This window comes from Cupressus sempervirens, chromosome 4 (assembly GCF_028749045.1).
Source record: "Cupressus sempervirens isolate cs-2001-9-10 chromosome 4, ASM2874904v1, whole genome shotgun sequence".
NCBI lineage: Eukaryota > Viridiplantae > Streptophyta > Pinopsida > Cupressales > Cupressaceae > Cupressus > Cupressus sempervirens.
In genome coordinates, this window is record NC_143121.1 from 62,330,095 (window position 1) to 62,345,670 (window position 15,576).

Genomic DNA, 15,576 nt, shown 5'->3' on the forward strand with positions numbered 1-15,576 from the left:
ATACTACTAGGTTCTTTGTGTCTATGTTAAATCGTGACCCCCTCTTTAGTCTCTCATTGCTACTAGCTTCATAGCTGATGGATTTATCTTGTCTCCTCATTTGATCAAGAACAAAGGCCCTCTCAATATCCCAATTTGGTACCAGAATCATACCACTCCTATATACCAACTCCCTAGCCTCTGCAGTGGTCATTGTCTCACTATTTGGGTCATAGGCTAGTAGTTTATCCACCAATTCTTTATTTTTCTTAGGATCCTCTCCTAGCATGAGGCTCAATTTGAGCTCATTTTGTTTTATTTTATAAAGAAAACTTTTAAATTCTGATGATTTAATGAAATCATCATCCTCCATAAATTTTTCAAATTGGATAAGTCTATCATCCAATCTTGATGCTGCAATTTGAATATCACTAGAGGCTTTTCCTACCTCTATAGCCCTTTGATACAAATAATTTTTCCTAATGTCAGAAAAATACTCATCATTCCCCAGCATCACTTGCAAGGCCCTACTCACCACCCTCTCTAGGATATGCATTGTTTTCTACCCCTTATTGCCCTTTGGCACCCATGTTGAAGATGATGGTTGTTCCTCATCCACATAACCTCCAATTGTACATCTAGCTCAGGGGATTCTCTATTTATAGTTTCTTCCTCTCCCTCTAGCTCATGTGGCATTTGAGACATGATGTAATCAAAACTTTCTACCATCTTCCTTAAGTTACTAGGGTAGGGAATATGTGTATAGAAACCTTTAAAATCAAGGTTTGTTCTTTTCAAGGCCTCCTCCACCTTTCTTATTTCATAGTATTTCCCTAGCAACTCATCAACCTCCCCTGTTGCTACTATGTTAGCAATGAAATCCTCCATAGGGATTGGCTTGCTTAGAGGTAGGATGTATCCCCTAATGGCTTTAACCTCATTTGTAATGTAATTATCAAGGTCATACATTTTGTAAGGTCCAATAGCAAATTTGTATTGGCGTAGGTACTCACTCAACTCCTCATAGGAATTTTTTCCTATTTCAAAATCTCCTACCTTAAAAGTTCTACAAACAAATGTGGGTTTGTATAGAGAAGGAGGGATCATTTCTTTGTTCATCAATAGGAATTGCCAAAAGAATTCAATAATGGAAATCTAGGGGGAAAATACTTGGGTAGAATGTGATGAGGCTATGGGAATGCATATACTCTCATGAATGTGCAATCCTTAAACAAAAATATGTCCCCCTAGTTATGATCTAATTTTGTTTTCTCATCCAAAAATGAAGGTCTAAGAAAAGTTTTCAAAACATTTGGTGCCCTAAAGAAAGTATGGTCCAATTGCCTCATAATCACAAAACTAAAAAAATTAAAGAACACAAGTGCATTTGAATAATGAAAACTTCTATCCCAAATGTGAGTCCATAGTTGCATAGGTAACTCACCAAATTCATCAAAAGTTTGATCAATGAAGTCCTGGCTGATGTAACCAATGTTGTAATACAAGATCAGGTGCATTATCAATGAGTAATCATGGAACTTGAAATCCTTCAATTCTCCCCTCTTTACATTGACAATTTGATTGTGCATGTTGTCCATGATGAATTCCACATAATCATATTCTTTGTTGTGGAAAGGGTCTTATATGTCACATGCCATCAAAAATAAGGAACCATAGATACAATCCTCTACACCATCACTTCCAAGAACTTTGTGTAATCCATATACAATATTCTTGAAGTAATTCTTGAACCCACTTAGGGAAAATGGTCCCCTACCTCCTTTGGAATTAGCCCTGCATTTTTTACATTATAAGGGATGTGGGGAAGCATCACATTGTTCACAAAATAGGTCTTATTGCTCCCAATTTTCCTTTGCAAGTCTTCAATGTCAATAGGAACATCCATTTGCCCTTCTAATCCAAAAGCTTCTATGAAAGAAGTTTTGTCTAGTATGCACAAAAAGATCTTGTTATGCCTTTGGAATGTCCTTGTGACTAGATTGTAAGAATTTATTAGCACCTTTAACGGGTCCACATCAACAAACACTTTTGGGAATATCAACTTAGCCATGTTCTTGTTCCATGGATTGTAGATTGGTATGTTTTTAGTTCTGGTTTGGTAGAAATATAAAAAAAAATTAAAACCATCAATCCTAGGGCACTTTGCATCCCTAACTAGGAAATAAGGGTCTTTGAAAATATGGTCATTTGCTGAAATGGCATTGGATGACCCTAGAAGAAGCTTTAGCCAATTTTTCTGCATGCTTATTTGGCTTCCTCACCCTTGAATTTTTCTCTATTTTAATAGTGCCCTTCTTCCTTTTTCCTTCTGCTATAACTTCAACAACATCATCACCCTCATCTTTGGTCTCTACCTGTTTTGCAGGAACCTCTTTGACTTCCTTGTCAACCATTTTTTATTTGAAAATTATATCTCAAACTCTTACAATAGTAACACAGGAAACACAAAGCTCTGATACTCTTGAATTTTAGAACAAAATAGAAAAAAAGCTCTTTGAAGTAGCAAATATTCTGTCATTCAATCATATCTTTTATGGCTAAATCATGAAATCTACTAACTTTTTTCAATAAATTTAGCATCCACAAGCTTTAAAACCATTCCTGCAAGTTGTCAGCAAGGTATATCAACTACAATATTTAGTCCCAATGTACTATTTAGTGTTTTATTTTACTTGGCCATGGTGAATTTGTCCTTTTTTTTGAATTGGCATGACACCTCACCCACTTTCTTTTCAAATTCAGGTCTTCTGTTCATATGCTATGTCAAAACCTTTCAATATTTGTAACCCTAAAAACACACTTAGCAAGCCTTTACACCTATCCAGTAATGCCTTAGAATACTCCAAGTGTAGAAGTTTTAGGGTTTCTTTAGCATTGTATTGAAATTTCTTTTACATTCTTACACAACCCCTTACACCATAGAATATTACGCCTCCCTAGTAGATACTTACATTCTTATGCTTCAAACCTTCCTCATATGAGTGTAAAGTCTTTGCTACAATCTTAACTTTACCCTTTATGTTGATATGCACATATATCACTAGAACCCTTAAGAAATTTCTTTACACTGTTACATTTACTTCACTACTTGGGACATCATGACACTTTACATACTCATCCTCCAATTATATGCTTAAGGCTATACCTATGGAATTGTAATATCTCTTATCTTTTCTTTATTTCTCCTTTATTCCTACACAAGTTACCTTAACCTTGTAACATCGGAAAGCCTTTATAAATGGCATCACACTCTTACATTTTTGCTTTTTTGTAGCAGTGTAAAGCCTTCATTTCATTCCTTTGTCTATTATTTTATGCTTATATGCTTAGACTTAGCTCATAACCATAGAAAAAGGGATGAAATAGCTCTTCATTCATACAATGACCTATGTAGTTGTAAAGGTGTAATGAGAAATTTCATTTTTCACTTATCAATGACCCAGATTGAATCTCAGAAAAATAGAAAAGAACATCATTGTTGATTTTAAGCACATGCAAAATGAAGAACTTAAGTCATCTGCCACATAGGTTGCATCCATCTGATATGTATGACATGTCACCATTTGATTCATTCTCATCAGGGCCCATCTAACGACTCAACAGGTCCCACTTAGCACGATCATTATTATAACATGGCTTTATAGTTGCCTGCAAGTCCAAGAAGTGAAGGCACATAAGAAAAATTGAACTTCACTTTCATTCTTATGAGTTCCTTTTACATGTAAAACTATAAGACACTTTATGCCTTCTTATAAACCATCCTTTATGCCATGCCAGGATATTATGCCTTTATGCCATTCAATAAAACATAGGTGCATAGATCAAATCACAATACCTTTTTACCCCTTTGCTCATCAGTTTACTCGTATTCCTGTAAAGTGATTTAACACATCCCCTTTAAAACCTTTTATGCTCATATGCTTAATACTTAACATATGAAAAAAAATACCTTTTCAAACTCCTTTTTCTCACCCGCTCAACTTATCACCATACAGTTGTAAGACCACTTTCAAAGCATAAAATGCCTTTATGCCTATTTTCCCAAGGATCAAGTGTATGATTGGGGAACCTCAAAATGAACTATTCTACTACTATAGAAAGCATAAGTATATCCCCATAAAACATGACCTCCTTTACGCCTTTATGATGCTTGGTGAAACATGACCACAGAAACATGAGCAAGAAGGTACTTTGTTCTTACTAGAAACCCTACATTGTAGGATCATAAAGGGAAGAACACAAGTGCTTTACAAAACCCTTTGAAAATTTGATAAAGACCTAGGGTTTTTATACACTTAGGGTATTTCAATGACTATGTTGATGACAAACCTTGAGAATTTAATAGAAATCAAACAACACATGAACTAGGGCATGACTAGGGTAACCTAAAAGTTTGAAAAAATATAAGGAATGAAACCCTAATCTGCATGATACAATGACTTAAATGATTTTTCACCAAAATTTTATAATCTCTCTGCATTGTGAAAAATTTGACCAACAAGTCCTTAGTAGGACCTTTAGGATTTATTTCATTTTCATTATCCTTAAAGCCTCCTAAGGGTATGATTAGCTTCAAAACATGCAAATTTATTGGTTTAGACTCTTCATTTCCTCTAATCCATCTTTTGTCTTCTTTGGGGATCCTTGCATGTCTTGATGGTCCTACATCAATGATGAAATGAGGGGATAAGTTTCTGGGAAAATGAGAATGACACGGGGATGGATAGATTCAAGAAGAATAAATCCAACTCAAACCTACAAACTTCTCCTTCTTAGAGTTATGCATAGAAGAAACATATAAATTAAATGAAAAAAATAGAACAAAAATCCAAGTTCTATACCATATAGAGGTAATCAATTAACTTTCATAAAAGAAATCCAAACATGCCTGATTGTAAGGCTTTTTGGGTTACGACCATATACAGAAAGTTAAGAAATAAAGTCCAAGATCACATATTTCCTTCTTCTCTAGGATCTTCTCATGATATATCTTCTACATCAATCCATGCTCCTTATATAGCCAACTAAGCCACAAGTCGGTTAGTCAAGCATTTAATTACATTATAGGTCCACCTTGAAAGAGTAAACCAAAACTAAAGAAAATAGGGGAAAAAAGAGTTACATTTAGGTCCAAATATGACCCAATAACATTTACTTATCTTAAAAACATCCAATTTCATCATACAAAACCGTGCAAGACAAAAAATTCCACACGTTTTGTGTAAACTATTCAAAAATTGATACCCGAGGAAAATGACATTATCACCCAACTCCAATTGAATTAGAACTTTCTCTTTTAATTGAAGGTATAAATTTAGGTCCTATTAAAAAATTTAAGTTCAAAAAGGCTGATTAATTAATGATAATTTTATATGCATCATGAAAGTTAGGTGCATAAATCAGATGTGAAAATTGGTAGAAAATCGATGCGTGAGGAAAATGGCCATATCTACCAACTCAAGATGAATTAGAACTTGAACCTTTAACTAAAGAGATAAATGTAGTCCCTATTCAATAAATTAGAAAAGAAACTTCTCAATAATTAATAAAAATTAGTTACATGACTTGCAATAGGCACTCAGAAAAAGAAAATTCAGTTCCTATAGCAATGCTACTTCACAAATAGTAGAATGGTAAAGAAAAGATTTTTGGTTGATGCAAGATTACTCCAAGACCCAAGTTGATACTCAATCAGAAACTTAAGGTTAATAAATAATTTATTTCCATATTAGGCACTACTCATAAAATAACTTAAATCATAAAGATCCAACTTAGCTAGTGTAATCCAAGAACTATCTTCAATTGGCTTGTCTTTCCACTAAATAAGGTATTCCAAATAATCTAGTAGTGCTTTTTCTTATCCTGGTATCCAAAACTCTTTCAATGCCATCATCTTTCCTCTTAGAATAATCTAGTTTATTAGCTTCATCATGATCTTATTTGTGGTACTCATGTATATCTATAATATTGAATATAGGTGAAATATCCATATCTTTTGGTAATTCAATTTGAAAAGCATTACCACTTTCAAACTTATTCATAATTTTACAAGGCCTAAACTTCTTAATTTTTACCTTGCTGTAGGTTGCAACTAAAAATATTTTCTTCTTCAAGTAAACCATTACTTCATCTAAAATTTCAAAAGATTTATGTTTTCTTTTCTTATCCATTCTTTCCTTATATATCATATTACCATTATTCAAGTTATCTTTGACTTCTTGATGTAGTCTCTTCATGAAATGAAAAAAAATTCTTTAGCCTCATCACTCCTATTTTTTTCCATGCTCAAGTCTCTCAATTTTGTAGTTCCCTTAGGAGGAAATCAAGTAACAATCTCAAATGGTATTTTCTTAGTACTTCTATTCATAGAATTAGTATATGAAAACTCTACTTGTGCCAAAACCAAATCCCAATTAGAAGGTTTATCCCCAACCACACATCTCAACAAGTTATCCAAAATTTTGTTCACAACTTCAATTTTTCCATCTTTCTAAAGGTGAAATGTAGAACTAAACTTCAACTATAATACCCCACTGAGAGATCCTTGGAACAAGCATAAATATAAGACAAGATAAATTTTTTTTTGAACAAGTATGAATGCATGCACAAACAACATATGAGGATAAAAAAGATCACAACAGAAGAATAACCAAACATCTTAATGCCAATGGATCTCCAAATGCCACTACTAACCAAAATGACCAACAATAGAAGACACATAATCGAACTCAAATCAAAACATTCCAAATTCAAAATCGATGTCAAAGGATTGAAGAACACCTAAGAGGGTACCCTAAACTCTTCCCAAAAAATTTAGGTCTTACTAAAAAGTGCTTGTTGTCTATCCAGATAGGTTTTCACAATTACCAGGTGATACTTTAAATAAACACTAGGCAATACTTTCCAATATCGTGCAACATTTCTAAAGAAGTAGAGTGACACTTTTAGGGACTAGGTGATACTTCTCTTAAAGGTGTGAGATACTTTACAAGTATTGTATGACACTTCTTCAAAGGGGGTGCGATACTTGAAAGTATTGCATGCCATTCCTCTAAGAGGCATGTGACACAATTAGGGAACACATGACAAAACTCAAATGGGCATGCAACACCTTATTGTATCACACCATGTTGACATATGGTCACCTAGGAAAGAAAGAAAACTTCTAAGGACAAACTAAAAGGTTTAAACTGATTTCAGAAGCTCCATAGTGGGGAGTACCAAATCCACATTTCTAGACATGAACACTTGAGAACACTACTAAAATACATAAACTACATCTAACCATCTAAGTGAGCAGTGAAAGGAAAGTACAAAAGGAAACATCGCAGTGTACTTAAACAACATTGAAATAACTAAGTACTTGTAGGCATGCAATTTCCAACCCAACCCCAATGATCATAACTTCCAGAAGTACCATGAAAGATTGGGCCTTGTAAGTCACCCAAAAAATGTATGTGCATGTACTTGTGTGTGGTACATCACCATCACAAAGATCATAACACAAGGACTGGATGATAACACAATGCAAAAAATCACTCAACCAAAAAAAAGTTGGGAGGATGGATGCAACACACGTCCCATGCACATAAAAGTGCAATAGTAGTTAGACTGACATCCAAATGGATCATCTAAGTCCATGACACACATTGTTCAAAGAAAATTTGAGAAAATAGGGGAACAAAAAATGAGGTAAAAACCTCGAAAATTGGAAAATTTTAAAATTAAAACCCATTTGACCTTTGGGTACAAAACTCCCAAAAATCTAACAATATTTGGGTTCAGACACTGTATGCAAAAATGGCCACATAACGGTGTGAAACCCCAAATCCCCAAGCTAAAAATTGAGAAAATATTCATACCTAACCAACCAGGCAGAACCAACAAACAAAAATGAAGGGGAAGACTAGTTCTCAGCCTCTAGTCAAATGGCTACAAAATATAGAACCTAAAATGAAGGAGAAATAATAAAACAAGAAAGCCCTACTTTATAGCTAAAGGGAAAGAGATTGAAACTCGCACAATAAAAAAACATGCTCACTGAAGCTACCAAAAATCATGACAAAGCAAGGTCTACTTGAGCCAGATCCAACAAGACTGACCTCGTGAAGATCCCATGCTCATAGCTCCCAAAATGAACAAAAATCCAATCTTTCAGGAAGAGGATTTCAGAAAAGCTCTCAAATTTCTATTTTCAAAAAGAGAGAAGTGTATAATAAAATCTCTTATTCAATGCTTTTTTTTTTGAGTGAATAATCGATTAGGGAAAATAGCTAGTTAGAGTAGCTAGACTCTAAATCAACCCAAATGAAAATAGGTTATTCGTCATAATAGGAATTCACCTAAGAAAAAGCTAGCAGAAATTAAATTTGAGAAGATTTAAAGCCCAAAAACCTAAAATCACATAAATCACTAAACAACCTTCACAATAATGCAAACCTCTAAATGTACAAACACACTCACTAGTCCAATCACATAATGCAGATGAGTTTGGATTTACTAATCACTAAAAGGTTTTAATTTAAAATAATTAAATAAAGATACATTAACCATACAAGGATGACATTGGTAAAATATGAATGGCTAAATCACTAACTCCATGTGCCACTACCAGGAATAGTATTCCTGCACACTAAAACACACAATCAAGTGCAATTGCATATAATATCATAGCCAAAGAAATAATGAATAAAATACCTAATTAATCTATTTACATCACTCATGTTCACATAAAGCATAAAGAGACAAGAATAACGTAAATCACCATAGCATAAAATTCATTAAAAAACATAGTTATAAAATATCTCCAACTACTAGATAATTAGATATCCTCATAGATCTATTGTCATCTCAAAATGGCATCAACATGCAAATATGAAAAACTAAACAACATAGTAGCAAAGCATCTATGGTACTGAATCAAAGTATAACATTCAACCCTCAGGTCATCACCAAGTACATATAATAGAGTATCAAGTATCTCTCGAATAAAAAATAAACAAGGTATAGACTACAAACATGAGGGGACCTACATCCTTCCCCACTAGCATAGGCTCACTCGTACAAGCCAGCCAAAAGATAGCGGTACAATCCCCTCAGTCATGTGGTATCCTCCCAAGTTGTAGAGGTCTCATCACTCAGGTCCCATTGGATCTTTACCTATTTAATGTCCCATTGTTACAAGGTTATTCTCTAGTGTTGTAGGATATGAATGGGCTCCAAAGTAAGCTTCTCATTTTCTACCTGCAAAGCATCCCAATCAACAACATGTATCACATCCAGAATATACTGCCTCAAAATAGAAACATAAAAAACATCATGGATGTGAGATAGACTAGGTGGCAATGCTAGTTGATAAGAGGTAGGGCCAATCCTCTTGAGGATCTTAAAAGTTCCAAAAAAATGTGGCACCAACTTAGAGCCTTTCCCATAATGTATGGGGCTCTTCCTTGGATACACTCATAAAAACACCCTATCACCAACAAAAAATTGATGATCTAACCTATGGGCATCTTCATACTTCTTTTTCCTATTCCAATTAGTAATAAAATGCTCCCTAATGTGAATGACCTACTACTCCATATCTTGAATCATCTCTCGATCCAAAAGAACTCAGTCCTCTAAGCAATCCCAACTCAAAGGGGTACGACATGGTCTACTGTACAAGGCTTGAAAAGGTGGCATGCCAAGAGAACTATGATACCTATTGTTGTATGCAAACTCAACAAGGTAAAAATAGTCCTCCCACTTCACTTGGCTATCCATAACATACATGCAAAGCATATCCTCTAGAACCTAATTCACTCTCTCATCCTAACCATCGGTCTTTGGGTGATAAGCTGAACTAAAATTGAGCTGCGCACCCAAAGCATGCTGGAGAGATGTCCACAATGCACAAGTAAACATTGGATCTCTATCCAAAATAATCTGATTAGAAATCCCATGAAAATGAACAATATCATCCAAAAAAATATGCGCTATAGAAGAAGCTGTGTAGGATGTTGTCATGGGCAAAAAATGTGCTACCTTAGACAATTTGTCCACTATCACCATGATACAATCATGTGTCCATTATGACATAGGAAACCCTATTATAAAATCAATAGGTATGATATCCCACTTCCACTCTAGAATGGTATGTGGCTACAAAAGACCCATTGGATGTTGATGCTCTACTTTCACTCTCTAGCACTGAAAACATCTAGCAAAAAAATTAGCAACATTGCACCTCATCCCTGGCTAAAAGTATAGTTGTTTGAGATCAACATGCATCTTCTTAACACTAGGATGTGAAAAATATGGTGCACAATACACTTCTAACAAAACCAAGGTATGAAGATCACCCAACATGGGTACATTGATGCATCCCATGTGTCACAGTAGTCCATCAGACTCAAGAATATAACCTAAAAATCTCCACTCAAGGGTATGTCCAAACTCGATCTCTACCCTTACCTCCTGATACCAAGTGTCACTAGGAAAAGCTTTCAAGATACGACCTTGTAAGTCCACTCCCAATGATATCACTGATACCTCATGTCACCTTCTACTCAAAGCATCTACGACAACATTATCCTTCCCTTTAATGTAATGAACATCAAATTCATACTCATACAAGAACTCCATCCAATGGCACTATAATGAATTCAAGTCTAGTTGAGTAAAGATATACTACAAGCTTTTATGATCACTATGCAACCCAAACCTATGTCCCAAAAAAAAATGCCTCAAATGAACAAGAGCATGCACTATGGCCATGAGTTCAAAATCATGAGTGGGGTAGTTAAGCTCATGGTCCTTGAGTATTTTGGACTCATATGCAATTACACAACCATCCTACATGAACATCACACCCATGCCTTCCAACAAAGAATCTGTGCAAACCATGAAATAACCTATAGGATTAGGCACTACAAGGACCAGTGCACTAGTTTGACCAAACATACTTCTTCCCTTTCCTCTAAAGAGAAGTGATGGGATGAGCTACTTGTAAGAAATCCTTCATGAAGCAACGATAGTAACTTGTTGATCCCATGAAAACATGAACTTCTGAGACATTAGTGGGTACCAGCCAATCCATGATAGCAAAAATATTCTTTGGATCCACTACAATTCCATCACCAATAATGATGTGTCCGAAATACATCACCTCAAACTGGAAGAACCCACATTTACTCAAGTTTCCATACAACAAATGGTCTTTCAAGCAGTAGAATACTTGACATAAATGGACTTCATGCTCTTCCATAGTCTTCAAATAGATCAATATGTCATCTAGGAATACAATGACACATTTATTGAGGTAAGGGAAAAATACACCATTCATCAAACTCATAAACACTAATGGCACATTGGTTAGCTCAAAGGGTACAATTGTTAACTCATAGTGCCCATATTGTGTATGATTTTTTTTTGATGAATATTAGCCTCTTGAATATGAAGTTGATGGTATCCTAACTTAATATCAAAGGATAATGGTTCTTTATCATCACCTTATTCAATTTTTAGTAGTCAATGCACAAATGCAATGAACCATCCTTCTTCTTCATGAAGATGACTGGTGCATGCCATGGGGATACACTAGGATGAATATGGCCTTTGACCAACAATTTCTCTAACTATAATCTAAGCTCACTCAACTCCTAAGTAGTCATGTAGTAAGGAGCTTGTGAAATTGGCTCCACTCCTAGTACGAGATCAATTCAAATATCAATGTCATGCTATAGTGGCATACCTGGAATCTCATCAAGAAACACATCTGCATACTCATAAAGAAGTGAGTGATCATCAAGTGTGACCATATGGCTCTCAGCTTCTTCAAGATCACTGATAGTAATAAGAAACAACCAACAACCCTTCCACACACTCAACTTCAACTGATTAGTTGAAATCATCTGAAGTGACACTAGTCTTTAGACTCCCAAAAGTTCCACCTACCCACTTGTGGCATCAACATATTATATTGTCTTATGATGGCAATTGATATTCACCTAATGGGAAGCTAACTAGAGGTAGAATGTGTAGATCCACTAGGGTGGTGAAGGTTCCCAAATTTAGACCCTAACTCCTAACCAATGAGTCAATAGCCACTTTGGAACTCGTGGTTAACTCAACCTATCACCTATTGACCTGATGCACTACAACTAGCCCACATCAATGAACAAGGGATGTTGATATGAAAGAATCAAAAGAAATTGAATCAAATAAAACTAAAGATGACATACCATGCAATGTTCATGTAGCCTTGACTACTATGCCTTGATGATCAACTTGATGGTTGTCAACCACCACAAAGACTTGGTGATTCCTACTAGCAGCTTCTATAGTAGGCTCAGATCTCACTATGCCCTTACTAGCTCCTGAAGATGTTTTGATAGGGAACTCAAAATATTTATGTTTAGAAAAGCCACAAGATTAAAAATTTACTCCAAAGTTGGAACCTATTCCATGACCACCCTACGTAGCACTAGGACAAGGTGCACTACCTCTACTAGAATTCTATTGAGGACTCTAAGGAGGATGATCTTGCTGAGATTTTTTTCCCTTAGTTATAATTATTTTCTTTTTTACCTGAGGTACTTGATTCCTATCCACTCTTGGTCAAAAACCCTTGTTGGCTCCTAATTTAACAATGATCATTATCACCAGTAGACAAAAAAATTGATTATAACTAGAGGTAGCCAATGCTCATGATTAGTATAAATAAAATTATGTCTCTAGGCCAACTGCACAAAGCACAATGCTTCCTACACTTTTGGCTTTGTAAAACCAAGGTGGGAGTACCTTAGGGATCCAATTAACTTACTAACTCTTACCCTTAATCCATAGAAATAATAGATATGGTCCAATTTCTTTGATATATGTGAAACAAAGATGAACTACAATAGCTAACAATAACTCATAAATTCCCATAGGTAGCTGATGACCACCCTTATTCACTTGATACAATATTTGATTGGTTTAGATTTGAATATAAATTGGATACATGTAGTAGAATTTACTTCAATTTGTCTTTAATGTATATGGTCAGTGCCTTATCCATTGTTACATAGAGTCAATTATTAGTAAATCAATTATTTCAAATATCCCTTTTAAAAATTCATAGACCCTACTGATTCATTGAAGCACTTCCTTAACTTCTTGAATTAATAACAACAATCGAATCAATATAAAACCTATCCAGATTGCATTCAATCAATTAAACCTTATTTAATTTATCTCAAAGTAAACAAACTCATTAAATGGAGACAGAGATTGATAACACAAATGTAGTGTAAGTGCCCTTTTGTATTATTCTTTGAAAAGACTGATACTATAAACTAATATAAAATCAATGAAACTTAGAATACCTTGCTGATTCTATCATTAGTAAGAAAAAATTAGAGAATTACAAAGTTTGAAAATAAACTCAAAGAAACTACACATAAGTGGACCAATTGTACTCTTTGAACAAAGAAAAAAAAATACAAAATTCTTAGACCCTTTCTCTAACCTTGGAATCTCACTTATATGGTGAGATGCAACAAGCTTTAGGTATAGAGAAATGATAGCTATCCCTAAGAAAAAAGATATTTACATTTTGTTACTATCATACAAGACAAAAAATTGTGCAATAGAAAAAACTTTACATCATAGCATTCTTTTTGGTCGGCATATTTTCTATTACACTTTCAAATGCTATAAATTTCATGATTGGCTCTTTTACTGTTCTAACTCCTTAGAATATCTAACCATTAGGTTGCTAATGATGTGTCTGGCTTTGATTCAGGAAAATTCACTTCAACTCAAGGATCTCCTCTTGTATCATCATTTATTGATAAGACAATAATTATATTCATTTCTTCTTCTAGCAAGTCATCATTCTAGACTTTTGTGCTTGCAACTATAATTGATTGCTCATTTTTGTCCTCTTCTTCCTTTTAATCTCTTGAATATGTGTGAATAATATGTATCTCATCTTGTTCCATTTCATCATCATCAGTTTTGGCTTCTTCTAACTACTCACCATGAGTGATATCTGCCATCCACTTGTCAAAAACTGTGTCATGTAGCCAATTAAATTGTAGAATATCTTGTTGTTTCTTAATCAAATATTCAATAATTTTGTCAATTTTAGAAAAATCTCTCCTTAGAGAATTAAAAAAATTTGTACTTTTACAATTTCCTTAGTAGTAGCTACCAAACATGCATTTCCTCTTTCATTTATGACTCTATTCATCCTTAGACAAAATAGGTCATCTAATTCTTGGGCCCATTCCTCCTTATTTTTCAATTTATTCTTTTTACCTAAATCATGTGGGAAAAACTCAAATCTAACAACACTCTTGTACTTGTCTAGGTAACTGACAATTCTCCTCTATAGCTCAACTCTTCTATCATCAAATTCTAAAATATCATTGGCAACATGATTGATGATAGAAAAATATAAAAGGGTGACTTCTTTTCCCCTCTTACTCCACTTGTTGAAAATTGGTTTCAAGGCTTCATCCTTTGCCTTTATTTCATCCCATATGTTTACCATCTTTGCTAGTTGCTCTTAAAATGAGGGTCAACCAATTTTATCAACTACATACATTAGTGCTTTCATTAGCTTATCTTCATATTGTACATACAGTTCCACATGTAGTGCCCATAGTTTACTTTTTTCCTCTTCAAAATACTCTGCAATATAATATTGTGGTCTCTGTGGTGTATTTGGTATCTCAATAAGAGGAGTGGATTTAAAAGGCTCCACTACTAAACAAGGATAAGTAATTCTTGGCTTGGTGGGTTTCCCATCACTTTACTCTCTAGTTTAATGCTATTTTTAACTTCTCTATCATATGCAACCAAAATTCTTTCATATTTGTCTTGTAATTCTAACCTTTTCTTCTCATCTCTTTGAGTAGTGGCCAAGGTAAAGTTGGTTGTTCCAACAACTAGCTATATAGCTTCTATACTAGTAGTTTCCTCAACCCTTTTCACAATAAGGTTGCCTATTAAACCACTATCATCAAGCTGGGAAGAACCAATCCTGGATCCTTTTCTCATTGACCAAATAACCAATGCAACATTGTCTTCACTAAATTTGGCACCTTTTATTTCTTTCTTCCCCATGTCCTCTACACTTAGTTTATTTGTAATAGAGTTTAAAAACCACAACATTCACAATATCCCAATTTGGTAGTAGTAATACCCAAGTTGATTTTATCATTTGTCTCCCCTCCTTAGGGGTCATGTTCTTGAATTCTTGCATCATTTCTTCTTTGATTCCATCTTTGGATGCTCTGTTCTTAGTTTGCTACATCTTTCTTCAAACATTCCCATGTTCATTCTCCAAAAAAATTGATAGAAGGTTCTAGATTTAAAAAAACCATCATTAGATATAAATTCATGACAAGCCTTTTCGATCAAAGGGTCTAATTCCCTTCCTTTGTAATATGCCACAATCAATTCAAGGCTTGGCATTGGAGTTTCTTGAGGATTTCTGTCTTCTAACTCTACTTGAGTGATGAATACTCCCCCTTGGGATCCGAACAACTCCATCTACTCCTTGGTGAGCTATTCATCTCCAATTTGTAATGGGGATTGAGTAGG